This window comes from Neolamprologus multifasciatus, chromosome 20 (assembly GCF_963576455.1).
Source record: "Neolamprologus multifasciatus chromosome 20, fNeoMul1.2, whole genome shotgun sequence".
In the NCBI taxonomy this organism is placed as follows: domain Eukaryota; kingdom Metazoa; phylum Chordata; class Actinopteri; order Cichliformes; family Cichlidae; genus Neolamprologus; species Neolamprologus multifasciatus.
In genome coordinates this window covers 4,109,873-4,126,717 of record NC_140458.1, presented here as the reverse complement: position 1 = coordinate 4,126,717, position 16,845 = coordinate 4,109,873, and the positions used below count along the sequence as shown (strand labels likewise).

At 44.9% G+C, this 16,845-nt stretch overlaps 1 protein-coding gene across 1 annotated transcript in view; it reads right to left on the bottom strand.

Moving 5' to 3' along the window:
* plxnb3 (plexin B3) overlaps positions 1–16,845 on the bottom strand; it is a 103,885-nt gene that overhangs the window by 53,985 nt on the left and 33,055 nt on the right. Inside the window, exon 2 of the mRNA XM_085145935.1 lies at positions 16,518–16,593. The gene's annotated coding sequence lies outside the window, so the exon portion shown is untranslated. The remainder of the gene's footprint in view (positions 1–16,517; positions 16,594–16,845) is intronic.

The window sequence follows — 16,845 nt, the reverse complement described above, 5'->3', positions numbered from 1 at the left end:
CCCTTTCACAATACGAGCCCAGCTGAGGATCGGGGGGCTTTCTGAGATACAGTGATTTAGTGTTTGGGGTTGACAAAGAAGAGGGAAACAAAGTCATGTTTAAATCTGGTGAAAGTGTCATATTCTGAACCCTGACCTGAGTTCACCGCAGAGCCTCACCTGGACCCGGGGCATCATCTCAACAAGTCATCTATTCAGCCCCCATAACTGCTGCCGGTAATAATAACTCCTCAGCTGCGGCACTGAGACCCTCTATTAAATCGCACGTTGGTCCAGATTCAGTTGTCATGACAACAAACACAAAGACGAGCAGAAGAAGACAACAGCTGGACGGAGAAATGGTTAAAACGGGAACGAAACAGGAAGTCGACCTCAGAGCGTCGCCGCTGACACCGATAATCCAGTGCGAGCGTGAAAGTGACGCATCAGCAGATTCAAACTACCGAGGCGCAAACGGGGGAGAAAAAAAAGAGGGCTACGTTTTCCTGCATCAGGGTGGAGACGTGTGGAGGAGAAAGAGGAGGAGGTGCAGTTATATTAAAACCGAAACCCTGATTGTGTTTTACAGCTGCTGTCGCTGCTGCCTGTCGCCCCTCCCTCTGTAGCTAACAGGCGTGAACCAGCTTCATTATGTGTTTATGAGAGAAGAATTTTTTACAAGATTAAAACAAGGCTTTGAAGGGGGGTGGGGGAGGCGGAGGGGGGCAGTAAACGACAAAAATACTGTAATAACAGAGAGGAGGAGGAGAAAGAGGAGGGGGGAGATCTGAACTCTAATAAACATGGGGAAAAGCCAAGGGAGGAGATTCCTTTATTTAACAATCTGTTTGCTTCCCCACAGAAACGAGAAGATCAGGACGAGAGGAGACAACTGGACCTCCATCATCTCCTCCCGCACCGGAGGACGCTGAAGCCAACGAGCCTCGTGGAGCACAGATTTCCTCTAACAACCTAATTGAATTTCCGAATGCATGAGTGACTCCAGTGTTGAAGTCACTCGTGTAATATATATATAAATATATAAAAAAGAAGGAGTATGAAAATAAAATGAAGATAAAACACATTAATGGCTGCAAGTTCACCGCTTTTATGATTTTTATAGTCACATTCTCCCCTTTAACATCTCCATAACCATTACATTAGACCTAGTCTTGTCTGAACTGCTCATTAGATCCGTTTTTATTGCTTTTTTTTATGTCACACTGTTCCCCTTCTTCTGTCTGCTCCAATGGCAGCTTTATTTTTAATATATCATCGTTTCAGTTGCTCTTATATAACCCCCGACTGTGGTAGCTGCAGTGTTGGGGAGTAGTCAGAGAAATGTAATTAAACCCGTAGTTGAACTACATTTCACTGCATCTTGCTGAGCTTTCAGCTACAATCGCAGTCATCCCTCAGGTATTTAGATTACTTTTTTAGCATTTTTGTTGAAGTTAACTATTGAATAAGGAGCAGAGAAAGAGAGGAATGCTGCGTTAACTCGTTTTACCGGTGCGACTCTGTTGCCTCACTCCCTTCTCCTTTCATCCTGACCACTGTAAAGGCATGCAATCATTCATCAGTCAGCCGCCACCACAGACTTTAACTTCACCGGAGTCCACGGGGGAAAAGAGCAGGCGTTACCCAGCATTCACACAGCAACAATGCCATACATCTCCTGCATCTCAACCTAAAAAAACATCGCCACAAAAGTCACCAACAAGTCCTTTGTTCGTGTGCGAGCAACGAAAGCCGAGAGTAAAACACACTCTGCACTGCAAAGACTGATCTTTTTAAAACTAGTTTAGATCACCTTTATCTGAGTAGCTTTAGTTAGCTACGCTCAGGTGGCTTTTATGTAATTTGGTGTCTCCCTGTGCAGAATAAGTGGTAGGTCTGCTTTCACAGACGTTTCCCCACCAGCAGATATCTGGAACAGGAATTTAAAACATTTTACTTCCTCACACAAAGCAGAGCAGACAGCAGATCGGTGGAAATTCAGGTGGTGATTATGCTTGTGTTGTTTTTTGGCTAATGCACTTCATAACTGAGGTGCTTCCATTGTCTGTGTGAGGTCATCACACGGTTAATTAGTCCTGAACGTGCAGAACTTTTGCACAGACTTTTTAATGATATTCATAATTCACCGCACTCAATGGAATATTCTTCAGATAATTGAATTAAAAATGCTCCAAAAGGCATTCATATTACAAACACAGTGGATTGGTTGAGTTCAGTCTGTAATTATGAATTATGAAACTTTAGGCATTAATGCAATCTAAACTCTCTGGGTTATAAAACAGTTGCATCTAAAGCCTAAAAGCCTAAAAGCCTTTTTGTATCAGGCTGTAAACATGTTTATTTCTGCTGTGCAGTTTAACATTAGAGTCTATGGGGAGGGGCTTAGTTTTGGAGCCAGCCTCAATTTAATTCAATTCAATTTTATTTATATAGCGCCAAATCACAACAAAAGTCGCCTCAAGGCGCTTCATAGATACAGAGAAAAACCCAACAATCATATGACCCCCTATGAGCAAGCACTTTGGCGACAGTGGGAAGGAAAAACTCCCTTTTAACAGGAAGAAACCTCTGGCAAGTGGTCATTGGAGGAACTGCAGCTCTTTTTAAGCACTGGCTTCAATTGTGAGCAGAACTCAGGTTAGAGAAGTTCGTGAGAAAAGACTGAATTGTTTTCAATGAGACTCAAATACTTTAAAATGAAATTTGTATCAACAGCCACAAACTCAAAGTTCTGCTTTAAGTAATCGGTAGATGTGCTTCAAACACTGAGTTTCATCAAAAACTGGGTCTTTGCTGCCAGAGCACAGGCGAATGCGCCGACCATCGGCCAGAATCCAGCCGCTTCGGGCTGTTTTTCTCTTTGGTTCATTCATAACAGAAGAAATTATCAGAGACTGTCGGCGATGAAACAGCAAAGCGTCACCGTCTGTGCTGCACACATCTGCATCTCTCAGAGTCTCAGAGCAGGAATGCAAAGATGTCAGGTGCCAGACTTTGGCACAAACAGGTAACCACAGAACAAAAGGCCCTTACTGCAGCATCATGTGGACCACAGCACCGATCTGATTGGTTGATCTGTCCCCTTAGAACGGATTCAAGTCATTAACATGTAAACTGGATGCGGTCGCCCGCAGAGACTCAGGCCGACACATCAGATGGTTAGCCTTCCACCAAAAATCAGCTGAACTTCTAGAAAACGTTCAAAAGGAAATTCTGACTGAATGCTCGTTTCCGTGCACTGCGGCTGATGGCCGGTCGGGCGAGCAGCAGGTGGAGAAAATTCACCACAGAACCACCGAAGAACCCACGCGGTCGAGGTCATTAAAATGACTCCAGTCGCAGCTCAAACGGTGCAAAAGGGAATCAGAAAACATGGCAGAAACAGGCAGTTTCTGTTGGCTTGAAATGACACTAACAGAATCAGGATTTGCCTTCATGATTATCCTGGTTTTGGCTTATTGCAGCTATAAAAAAAAAAAAAAAGCAATAAAGCTGTCAGTCAATTCAGATTATATTACCATACTATCTGTGGCAAGATAATTAAAGTCATAGAACAGGTGCACGGAGGTAATGAGAGTCTGTAAACTAAGTCGAAAGTGTACAAAAAGAACAAATATTTATAATATTTTCATACATGCATAACTAACACGACCTATCGCTTTCGGTTGTCATGCCACCGCTAGTCAAAGATTCATCCTAGAACGCGCCCTCGTCCAAGCAACAGCTGGCTGCGTCACCTGACAGCAGCCAACAAACTTGTTATTTACAGAGACGACATCCGTTTAAATTTATGTCGAGAGCAGAGAAATCCAAACGCAGCATTCATTCGTTCAAACATGTGCTTCAGCTCGAAACTACTCTGGACCAACAAAGAACTGAAACGTAACCTGCCAGCTCGCTGGCACAAAGACCGTGCGTTGTTCAAAGCCACAGATGTGCAAACAGTGGAACTAATTCCAGTGCACTCCCTATTAAAGGCTGGTGTCTGCCTCCATCCAGGCTGCTCCGTCACCTGAACCACATACAGTCTGTCAGTGCAGAAGTTAAACCGTCCTCAACCTGACAATTCTCTAGCACACACCTGAATGCACCAGTGTGAGAATAACACAGGTAAATGAGTGCAACACGACCTGCACACTCCATCCCAGCAGCTCCCAGTATTTTATACAATGAACATGCATTAGAGGTGGGCTGTGTGCACTGTGTGCTACGTGTTAAGTTAAATTCTTTTTGCAAACCTGGATGATTTACTGACAAACGGCAGCTCTGCATGTTTGTGCAGCAATGTGAGCGCATGTAAGTGCTTCGGTTTCATCACCTTTAGATGGGACAGAATTAATCGCTAACCCTGTGGTTTCCTCTGGCATGCTGAAAATAGTCCTTGCATCACACCTCATGCTTTGTTTGTTTTTTCCACTTCATCAGTCATACAAAAATCCAAGTAGAGCTTCATCTAAATACACGTCACCTTTATTTTTGCAGGAGCTACGACCCTCTCTCACCAAAAACATCGAATTCACTTTATCTTCACTTCGTGTTATTAACCTAATTGTTTGCGCACGACCTGCAGCGTCTTCACTTCCCAGTTTAAACACCAGCGCTCTAATCCAAACCTAGCCCCGTGACATATTCTCAGAAATAAAGCTTTCAAACAGCTTTCAAGCTTTCAAAAGCTTTTAACCTTTTAAAAGGCTGCCTGATGTTTTCCTAACCTGATCAAGAGGACACGGGTGAAGACCGAGCTTTAAAAAAACATCCCAAGTCTCCTGAAACTTGGGATGTTTCCTCCTCTATGACCTGATTCACTAGTGAGACTTTATATTCTTGGAAATGGTTGGATACTTCAGGCGTGTTTACGTGGACACAAAGCGGTCAGGTTCTCTCGTGACAGGCGAGCAGATGCTTAGAACATTGGCGTGAAATGATCAAACCACAGAGCATGTTACATACCGAGAAATGTCACTCTGTTAACACAGGAAGCCCAAATACTTCAGATGTGACACATTTCTGTTGCTGCAGGAAATTTTTCTGCAACGGCAGCATCACACCTTCAGAGCACTCGACTGTGTTTCCTGGCGGAGCTCAAAGTTTCCTCGGTGACTCACTGAAATGTCCTGATGGTTCAGCCTCTGTCTGAACTGACAGACGAGGCAAACGCTGCAGACAGTCGTGCATGCGTGTTGCACACGGCAGAGAAAACCGAACTCCGGCAGAGTTCGCTTCAACATCTGCAAACAATCTGCAGATTATTTTCCCATTTAATCAATTAATTGTTGCTGCTTCCAGTCTGAATCTCCAGCTGTGACGCATTCAGCCACCATGAAAACTCATTAAGGGCATTAAAACGCTGCACTTCATTCAAAGAGCGCGTTTAATACTTATCCCACCACACTGCTCTCGGTTATTGCTGTGCAACCTAATAGTTTACAAACAATAACTACAATGAGATAATAAAATATAAAGATTTATTAAACTAAACTGCAGTTTGAATGTGATATCACTGTAGAGCTATTAAAATCTGCCCCTCCAGCTACTTTATTACTGATGCATCAATAATAATGAAATATATAAACACAGGAGGGTTTCACACACACACACACACATGAAAAGAAGGATTGTTCATTCACTGATCAGAATTCATTAAACTTTATTCATGAGATAAAAAGATAAAAACGAGTTTTTTAAACACCCAAATCAGCCGACATCATCAAAACTTAATTAGCTTTAATTAATTATTCTGCCAAACTCTGCAACCTTTCGCCTCAAACATCACATCCAAGCAAAGAACGTGACAAAACCGATCAGACAAATATGGTTAATTATTCTTTGATTCATTGCTTCTGCTGTTTTTGCCACACAGGGCGGGGCTGTTATTGTCTAATGAGCCCATAAAGCTGGTTAACTGACCTTCATTTGTAAAGATGTTAAAGGATCCTCTGAGAAACAGACAGTTTTATTCAGTTATTAACTCGAGGTTTTATTGTCCGGCTCTGTGTGTCTCTAGGGGCCCCGCAGGTCCACGTCACGAGCTGGTTCGGTTTAATTAAAGCGCTTCATAAGACGGTAGGAGGAGCTTTGCTGTTGTTCGGCAGGTTTGGAGCAGCGTTCACGTCCCCGTGCGTCCTGTACTGTTCAGGGGCGAGTGTGACATAAGTGTGTCAGGAGTGGATAGCTTGCATGTTTTTGTTTTGATCTTGTTTTTACCCACAAATGTGTTTCACTTTCACTCACAGCTGAGAATCAGACAAACTTTCTGAGGCTTTGGAAAGCACCGCTGGCTTGCCACCCACGTTTTCCATTAGGGCACTCCTCACAGAGAGGGACGATGCTCGCAAGATGCCACGCGTGTTGGTTGCTTTTTGGTTTTTCTGCCCTCACTATTTAAAAAATATATATGTTATGACCGGCAGCCCAAACGCAGCCGTCAAAACTAAAACTTAAAAGTTGCTGGAGCTTTCAATGCTTGAGCTAAAATAAGACCCTTCGCAGAATTCGTCATGTAGGTTAAACGATGACAGCCACCAAGAGCATTTAACGTGATGCTTTAGAAGTGTCCACATGTGATGAGCTGTGAGTGACGCGCCTGTTTCACTCAATCTAAACTGCTTTGAGAAGCGGCAGGGGCTTTGAAACAACAGCAGCTGAGCTGACTGTTCACCGACGTCCAGTTTCTTGCATTTTCAGGTAAAACTGACTGCGTTTAAATCCTGTGACACTTCTACTAACAGGTTGGGGCGGGTCCATTTTTCACTGGGATGGTTCTGCTTGCTTTGAAATGCTTCATCCTCAATTTGATGTTTTACTTGTAATTTACTGTAAAATATGTTGTTCTGAATAAAGATTTCCAGGGTTTTACTGCACAGTATTGCACTTTTGCTGCATTTTTGCCCTGTGATCGACCGGTGACCTGTCCAGGGGTGAACCCCACCTCTCGCTTAATGTCAGCTGCAAAAGGCTGCAGCCCCCCTGCCTCTCTCCAAAGGATAAAGCAGGCAGAGCTAACAGATGGGTGAATGGATGGATAGATGGAGACCCGCCGCACTTCTTCTACAGTGTACATTGTCAAGCAGCTTTCAAAGGAAACAACAACTCAGACACAATAATGAAGGGTTAAGTTACCGATTGCTGCACACGGGGGACACTTTTCATTTCAAACTGCAGGATCAACTGTTTCTGTTTTATTTCACTGTCGGTGAGTTTTTATCGTGTTTCACGTCAAACATTTTTGTCCCAAATGAGACTTCAGACCATGACCATGAGTCTCTGCTGCAAAGAAGCACACAGATTTCAGCATCACATGGACTGTGCATCTTGGGGTTGGCACATTTTTAAGTGGAGGGGAGGGTTTTCGTGGGAAATTCTTCCACATCTTAATTGAATAAAGCCCTCAAACAGCAGCAGCTTTGTCACAGAGCTTGACACAGCGGCTGCACCTTTATGTGCACAGCGCTGAATAAACTGCCAGCAGCAGGAGGAAGACACAAAAAGATGTTTACAGGGAGATGCTTCGCGTTTGTAGCTTCTTTTCTTTCTTGTTTGACATGCCTGAAGTTCATCACTCTGAACACTTTACTGAAGCCGTGACTGACTACCACAGAATAAAACCAGCGTGAAAACACAATTCAACAGTCAGCGACACATTTCGGAGCGAAAGAAACACAGCTGCGGGAAACTTCTGCGCACAGCGAGAGAAAGCGACGGTCAGAGTCCACGGCTCTGTGCCACTGATCTGATTCCTGCTCCACTAATTAAATAACGGCGCAATTAACGAGAGTCAGCTGTCAATCAAAGCCTCCTCTGCGAGCGAGAGGAGCGCACAGAGCCTGAGGGACGGAGTGAGAGAGGGGGAGAGAAACGGGCACTTACTTCTTTCAGGAAACAGTCCGTTTTTCTTTCATTCCTCCAGAAAATTAAAATTAAAGAGGCGACAAGAACTGAAAGAGCCTGAACACCGGGCGAGAGAGAGGGGGAGAGAGGGAGGACGCAGGACTACCAACAGACAGATGGAGAGAGAGAGGGGATGACAGGAGAGAGAGAGAGAGAGAGGGAGGGTGAGCAGCCGGCTAGATGGCTGTAATCCCATTATTGTGAACGACACATTGTTCTGAGAGAGAGAGAGCGAGAGACGTTCACAGGAAACAGGGAGAGAGAGAGTGAGACATTCACAGAGAGCGGGGAAGAGAGAGAGAGCGAGACCCACTGGGAATAAAAGGGGCGGGGCTTATCTGCCACACTCTTCTAGGTGGTGTCGGAGGGGGCGTGGTCTTATATTAATATTTAATAGGTAGGTTGAAGCGTGAAGTTAGAGAAAGAGAGGAAGAGAGGTAGTAAATGAGAGTGTCGCCACACCCCTGCAACTGTGTGAGCTGCTGTGGGCTGACGGAGTCCAACATGAATCCAGCCCCAAAATACTGCAGCACCACCTGCAAACATCAGACCAGGTGCTTCGACATATTCAACAAGCATCTGGCCAGATTTGAGTTTATGAGGATGAAAAATAATTGCTACACCTAGAAAACCGACCAGCAAAGCTCAAAAACACAACGTTTCTCACACAAACGAGTTCTGAGTATTTTTAAAGTGGTTTAAGTTTTATTTGCACGCAGTTATCGAGACGGCTGTGGCTCGTGTGGTTAAGCATGTTGAAGTATGCTTGGGTAAGATACCAAACCCTGAGATGTCCCCAGTGCACCTATTAGGATGTGTGCGTGGATGAAAAAGTGCTCAGGCATGGAGTTGTGCGATTGGGAGAATGAGACTTGTAGTAGGGAGCACTTTGAGTGCTCATGTTGAGTAGAAAGGCACTGATCCATCTTTGTGAGGGTGCCTTTGCACTGCAGGAAAGTTGGACTGTTAAATAGCAGCAAATCAACACAACAGTTGGCCTCAAAGCGCTTTATACTGTAAGGTAAAGACCCCACAGTAGCACACATGACAACTCCTTTACGGAAGTGTTAACACGGGAGTCTATGGGGATTTAATTGGTTTTAGAAACAGCCTCAAGTGGCCACTGGAGGAACTGCAGCTTCTTTTTTCCACTTCCGTGTTGGTTTCCTTTTCAGCCTGGAGGTCTGCTGCTCTCTAACCGACCCTTTTAGACTTTATGCTTCCACTGCTGTGCAGTAAGATCCATCAGATCGAACTGATGATGAAATGATTTTGCAACAGCTTTGTGATGCAGTTGCATCATTGCTGTTTGTTGCATCCACCTAAATGGTGAGTTTTATGTTGTCGATAGTCAAGTGGAAGAGGAGACGAATGCTACCGCTAATACATTTGGTGCTTCTTGTCATCGTTTTCTCCAAGTCGACCTCCACCCAGCAGTTTTCTGTGCCCAGAGAAGTACCTACCCCAGAGTAGGCCGTTTGTTCTGCCCCAAAAATAGCAGTAAAAGAGGCTCTTCAAAGGCAGTTCCTGCTGTTGGAACCGGTGTTCTGGGAATCCATCCTACCTGGCAAACCATCCTACTCGTTGTTTCTGCGCATGCGCACAACACGAAATTCAGTGGCAAATTGTCCTACCTTTGTGAATATTAGCTAGAAAAATACTCTGACTGGTAAAATTAACTGCCAAACCAACCTACCTTTGTGAATGTCACCTACAAGCATACTTAAACTGCTAAAGTTTTGTGACAAATCGTCCTACTTTTGTTAATCTGAGCTAGAAGCATACTTTAATAGCTACATTTCAGTGGCAAACCATCGTACCTTTCTGAATATGAGCTAGAAGCGTACTTTAACAGCTAAAATTCAGTGGCAAATCATTCTACCTTTGTGAATGTTACCTACAAGCATACTTTAACGGGTAAAATGAAGTGGCAAACCATCTTGGCTGTATGCATATGAGCTACAAGCACACTCTGATGGGCAAAGTTAAGTGGCAAACCGTCATACCTACTTAAATTGGTGCTGGAATTACTCTGTGACAGCAGAAATGTGCATAAACTACTTATGGTAGGACGTTTTGCCAAAGTAGGATGGTTTGTCAGAACACTGGAACAAACAGCCATCAATACATGCAGTGGAAAATTATTACATTATACTTGTTTAGTCAAAACTTTGTGTTAGTTTAAATGAAGTGAAAATGCAAACAGAGCAGGACTGGGGAGAATCTGCTGCTAAATCAATTTGGACTAATCTCAACCAAACCCAGTGGAATCACACACTTTATATAAATAAGTGTTCCAGATATTTGACTGATTATTGATTGATTATTACTGCAAAATCTCAGCCAAACTTAAAAGCCGAGATTTGATTTTTGCTAAACGAATAAGAGAGAAGCTGCAGCAGGAGGCTGGAGTGGATTGTCCAGGATGGAGACCATCCAACCTCTGTGCTGTTCAGGTTCTGTTGTTTAGTTCATGTTTTCTCATGAACTGCTTTCATTGAACAGAAGCGACTTTTTCTCGCGTGAAAGCCGAGCAGCTGCTATCTGAAGAGCATCGTGAATCTTCAGACATCTATCTCTGTTCACTTTGATGCTGAAGAAAACTTAAATACTAAAAGATTCTCAGGCAGAGTCAGAACTTTCTGTGGGTTTCTCGTGGTTTATTTTGGATAGAGATCAGACACGATGACATCCTCAGGAAGTGGAAGTAACACAGAATCTAAACATGCTGTGTGTGCGCCTCAGTGTGAGGTATACGTTCTCATTTCTAACACTAATGCCCCGCACCAAACTTTTCAAGCACTTTTAGTGTCTCAGACAAATTTCCATGGTGGCATTAAAATCCTGACAGTTTTGTGGAAGCTCATTTTGATGGTTAGGTGTAAAGTGAGCATAAAAAAGTCTTTTTCTTTTCTTGAATGACTGATAAATTCAGATTTCTCTAATATTAATGTACATTTTTCCGACTTGGCCTTCTCTCTGACTAAAAACCGACACGTTATCTTTAGACGTGACAATTTCCCAGACCATAGCAAGTCTTTTCAAAGTCTTGTAGAGTGTGGTAGGTATAAGATAAACTTCCTGTTCTGCTTATATAACCTGCAGTTCTCTGATTGAGGATGTTGGCCTCGTGTTTCGCTGACAGTCTGAAAACTGCATTTTCACAACTGGAAACAAATCAAAACCAATTTACCTGCAGGATTACAGGATACAGCTGCCAAAATCTGACAACGCTGCAGCCACTTCCTGTCAAAGCAGGCAGCCGGACGTTATCTGTCCGTGTTATTCGTGTTATGAGATATTTGAGTCATAATTAACAGGCTCGGGGCTCAGATTTCGCGTGCTTGGGGAACGCCGCGTTCTTCAGTAAAACCTCCTCTGCAGATAAAATGAAGCGTCTCACAGAAAGCAGAGTCCCTCTGAGGACGTCTCTCTGAGGATGTCCCACAGCCGACGCGTCTCTTTGATTCTCCTCCGTCAGCTGCTGCTGTGGGCGGCCCGGCAATCCCACTGCGAGCCACAGTGCATGATGGGAACCAGCTGCTTAGTCTCCTACATGTTCTCACAGTCTTCAAATTGCAGCAGGTGCTCGTCATTTCCCTGCTCCGGACCGAGGTCGGTCTTATTCATGTCTTTTTGGTGTTGTTTGCTCTTCTTTGTCAGGTTTTTTGTCCCACACAGAAATGAAACCCAGCAGAGCAACGAGCAGACTCGCGTTATCAGATTGGCTCGGGCTCGGCGTGATTGGCACTGATCGGTCAGAGGAAGAGTCTCAGCTAGACGTCTCTGCTAAGGTGAGTGAAAGTTTCTGTTTTCTGTCGCCTGATTGGTTCACAGCTGACAGGTCACAGCAGGTGAGCATCCCAAAGTGTCCAGGTCGTCATGGTAACCACCGACTGTTTAATGTGATGTGAAGACAGCGTGAAGACCTGGTGCATGCGCGAGTGTGTGTGTGTGTTATCGCCGTCATCTTATCTGTGACACACACTCTGCTGGTAAAACATGTGTGTGACCTCAAGTGACTCAATGTGTGTGTGTGTGACGATATACTCATGCATTCATTCATGTGTGTGTCTGTGTGTGTGTGTGTGTGTGTGTGTGTGTTAGAGCTCAGCTGGGAGTGTTTGTCCACCTCTCATCAGGAGCCCTCATGTAATATTAATCACACACGCATACTTAGGGTCACACGCACTACTGAACACACACACACACACCGATCACATCAATCAAACACACAAAGAGAAACACACACCCCAGGATTAACTACTATCTATCTTTGTGGGGACATTTTGTTCAGGCCTCACTTTGAGACGGGCCTCAAAGGGCGGCTCAGGGTTCAGATCTGTGGAGCAGAAGCAGGTTCACGCTCAGGGTTACAAAAGCGTCACACTTTCCGCACTCGTGGGCTAAATTAAGTCATCGGGCTTTTGTGCGGTTGTCTGCGAACTTCACATCGTCGCTGTTGTTGTGTAGACTTGTCTGCATTGCCGCCACCCAACTCTGCATGTAAGTGACGCTTTCTCCAAGCAGACCAGAAAGTGCATATAATAAGAGCAACCACCCGTCCGTTGTGCCTGCAGCTGTCCGTGTGTGCATCCGCAACCCAGTATAATCCGGGCCCGAGTGTCCCAGGAGTGCAGTGTGTGCCTGAGGGTCCTCGCAAAGATAGGAGAACGGCCGCGTGTGTGGCCAGCTGGTGCAGCAGCGTCCATGATGTGATTTTATATTTCTGCATTAACGTCTCGAACAAACACTCGTTATTTAAAGGCCATTTAAAATCCGTCCACTCGACGATTTACTGCCGGTCACACAAAGGAAATAAAACATGCGACCAATTATAGCCTGCTCTCTTTTTCTAAATAATCCACTGCAGGACTGTGTCCTCACTGAGCCACACACTCGTGTTCTCAGCTTTTCCATTAGTTTCAGCAGCTGTTCAACAAACAACAACAGACCACATACCTCCACCAAGGCTGGAAAGTCTCTCCACACCCTCCATTCAGAATCATATTTGGGTTAGTTAGATATTTCATCTCAAAGGATGAAAGGAGGGATAAAAAAATATTACATTTTTCCTTCAAGATTCTGCTTCTAGATCCTGGTCTGAAACAACTCCAAGAGTTCGTGATGTTGGGCCGAGCTCTGGATACCATCCACCCACACACAACTTCTTGAGCAATCTTGCTAATAAACTGGACAAATAAAAAATAAATTGAGCCAATCACAGTGGAGATAACACCCATGGCAACAAAACAAAAAACTTGAAACTTGCTAACTTGAAATTCAAAACGTTGCTACTTTCTGCTGCTTGCTCGTGCATCCTAAAACATCTGATGTAGACACGAAGGAAAATGAACAGATTCTTGAAGTACACTGAGACTAAAGTCAGAGTTTTCAATATTTCATAAAGGGATCTTTACACCTGGCCTACTGCGGTTCCATGTAGATCCTCAATCATCCAGGCAAGGAACTCCCAAAAAGTTGATTCTGTTCATCTGGACGTAGAAACGTTTCGTCACTCGTCCAAGTGACTTCTTCAGTCTCAGCTGACTGCAGGTTTCCCCAACCTTATAAACAGTACATTTGCACAATAACTGAAACTAGCACCACTGAGGGAACAATGGACTGTGAGGTCAGGTTTTTGATCATTAATATGCAAATTGTCATGACCATTGATCAAAGACCATGAGTACAATTCACAGAGAGTTGGGGAATGGCTGCAATCACAGCATTGTATGATGGTGAAAGAGGTCCTCTTAGGCCCCCTCCTCGATTCAGAGATGGTCTTTCCTTTTTCACGTAAATGGCCTCCTTGACTTTGCGCCCATCCAGGAAGTGAATATCCTCATCATTGAAAGTGTCCACTGGCCTGTAGGTACGTTTCTGCCACTGAAAACGGCACATCCAGATGAACAGAATCAACTTTTTGGGATTTCCTTACCTAGATAGATTCCAAATATGTTCGCAGTCTGTCTGCATTTATTTGCAAGTTTTCATCAATCTGTCTGAGAGTGATTGTTTGGAGTCAGGTTGCCTCCCACCAACCAATCTGCAGAATCAACGTGTTAGTGCAAGTGCTCGCCCAGGTCTTGGGCGTGTTGCGTACTAGATAGATTCCAAATATGTTCGCAATCCATCCATCCATCCATCCATCCATCCATCCATTCGCTTCCGCTTACCCTTTTCAGGGTCGCGGGGGGCGCTGGAGCCTATCCCAGCTGTCATAGGGCGAGAGGCGGGGTACACCCTGGACAGGTCGCCAGTCTGTCGCAGGGCCAACACACAGGGACAGACAACCATTCGCACTCACATTCATTCGCACGTTCACACCTAGTGGCAATTTGGATTATCCAATTAACCTATCCCCACAAGCTGCATGTCTTTGGACGGTGGGAGGAAGCCGGAGTACGCAAACACGGGGAGAACATGCAAACTCCACACAGAAAGACCCCGGCCTGATGGTGGAATTGAACTCAGGAGTTGCCTCCCACCAACCAATCTGCAGAATCAACGTGTTAGTGCAAGTGCTCGCCCAGGTCTTGGGCGTGTTGCACACTCCCGTTTATGAACCAGGTGGTCGCCACAACTAATTGCGAAAACGTCAGTGCAGTCACCACTGATTTTTCATAGTCTCGAGGAGGCTGCAGCCTGTTTTTACCTCAGGATTCCCTCAGGAGTTTGCATGCATGCAGGTCAGAATGGGAAAAAAAATTTAAAAGAGCATAAATATGTCACGTTTAGTGTTGATTTGCAGCTGTTATTACAGCTAAAACCAGCTAAATGCACTTCTTGTGAGCATGTTTAAATATTTGTAGTTTTAGAAAATATTTCTAAAATTTTAGAGCTTTGGGAATCAGTCTGCAGCCACTCAAAGGGCCTTAAAACCAGATTTTCATGCAGTTTCTCGTTAGACATGATCGGCAGCACTGAAGCCAATGAATAATAGAAAAAATATATTCATATATGAATTTACAGAGGTAACTATTTTCTGCCAGCATCCTGCTATCTCGTCTTTTCTCTGCACCAGTGTAGATATATGCTGTGCAAAGAGTCAATTGATGCATCAAAAGCCCTCTTTTATGTGAGCCTGAGGAAGAAAGCCCGGGGTAACAAAGAAAGTTGATAACCGCTGATGTGATACCCATTATCTCTGATTGGAGTTTTAGGTTTTGTGTAGGCAGCCAAGACAAAAGAAGGCTGGCTATGTCAAACTTCACAGCGCAGCCCTCCTCGAGACTTCGGCACGAGATAAGATATGATATTTCGGGGTGCGTGTGTTTTTTCCCAGGTAAGGCTTTGCAGTAGAAACAAAAGATGAAGGACGAGTGAAGAGGCTTTAAAGGGGGGCGGAGGATGGGTCGAGGAGGAGCGGGAGGAGGGGAGAGGTACGTGATGAAGGGGGAGGTGGGGGTGAGAGGAGGGGGCAGGTTTAGAGAGCGTGAAAGCAGCTTGTACAGAGACGAACCAACCAGGCGGAGTAATGAATGAGGGGGGAGGGGAGGAGGAGGTGAAAGGTGACACGCAGTAATTGGGGGGAAATGTGTGTGCGCGATGCAGCGAGGCGACGTGTCCCAGATAAAAATCAAAAAATCTAATTCAGCTTTATTTATCTTCGGGGTCGTTTCGTTTAACAATCAGTGAAATAAATTAGGTTAACGCAAACGAGCACATGACGGGAAATACATCTGTGTTTGTAGATATGGATACGGACATAGCTGTATGAGAGACAGGACACGGAAATGAAAAATATGTTCTTGTGACACAGCTGAATGTGGAATTTAATTTTGGGTGAATTTATGGCCGTAGAAATGTTTCTTTTATTAAAGTCATCTGTCTGAATTTTCCTGTCTGTAATCTGCAGAAACTCATTTCAACAGCAAGGCAGCTGAAACCTGATCACGCAAAAGTTTGATTAATCACGCGATTGACTACCCTACGAGAGGGAGAGAGACACGGGAACGCAGAGAGAGAGGCGCCCTGGTAACAATGGCTCTTCTGTTGCAGTAACTCTCTCTGATGATCTTTGGGTCACTGATCCTGAATCTGCAGATTCTCTGTACCAACTAATTAGATCACTGCATCCTCCATCTATCACTGAACTCCCAGCGACTGTAATAAGCCGTTTTCACACGTGAACTTCGGCGTCGGAACAATCAGGTCAGGACTTATTCCACGGTTGTCGTTTCTAATGTGCAGCGCGCAGCGGGAAATAGTCCGCTTCCGACTCGTTCTCCTTTCTAATCTGTTTGGTTTAGGCGAGGGCGCAGAGGCAGCGTGCACGACGCCCACTCACTCGCTGTGAATTAACTGAACAATTAGCTGCGGTACTCTCACATGGGCACAATCAAGCATCACATGGACTTTGTAGCAGCGAGCTGGCAGGTTAAAGACTGTTTAATGTCCGACTCATTCTCACGTGCAGCTCCGTCAGTTGAGAAAGGTTCAAGGCTTCAGGTGTGAAATGCAAAACAGACACAATAAGCAGCAGAATATCACACAAAGGCAACTCTGCGGGGCAAGCGTTCAGTCAAGAATGATGACATCATCAGGAGCCATGTGGCAGCTGCCTGTGAGGTCACCGGTGAGGACATCTGGACTTATCAGAAGACAGAGATTAGAGCTGCACCAACCTGTTGAGGCAACCTGCTGCTGTGATGTAGAAACTGAGCTGTGAGGAAGAGGAACCTTCTTCATCAGGAGGACGTTCTGGAGGAACACAAACAAAGATGTACATCAGCACAGATATGCATTGGTCGTGTCCAAATTCATGGGCTGCATCCTCCTGAGGACCCGGCCTTCGCGGTCTACGTGGGCCGGGTCCTCAGAAGGTCGGGTAGGCCGGAAGTAAACAGCTGGGGAAATTGGGCGGTCTAGCCTTCTGATTAGCGTCACCGCTGTCTCGGTGGAGTTTAATAAACTCGGCCGTCTGCTCCTTGCTGTCTAAAATATAACAGGACA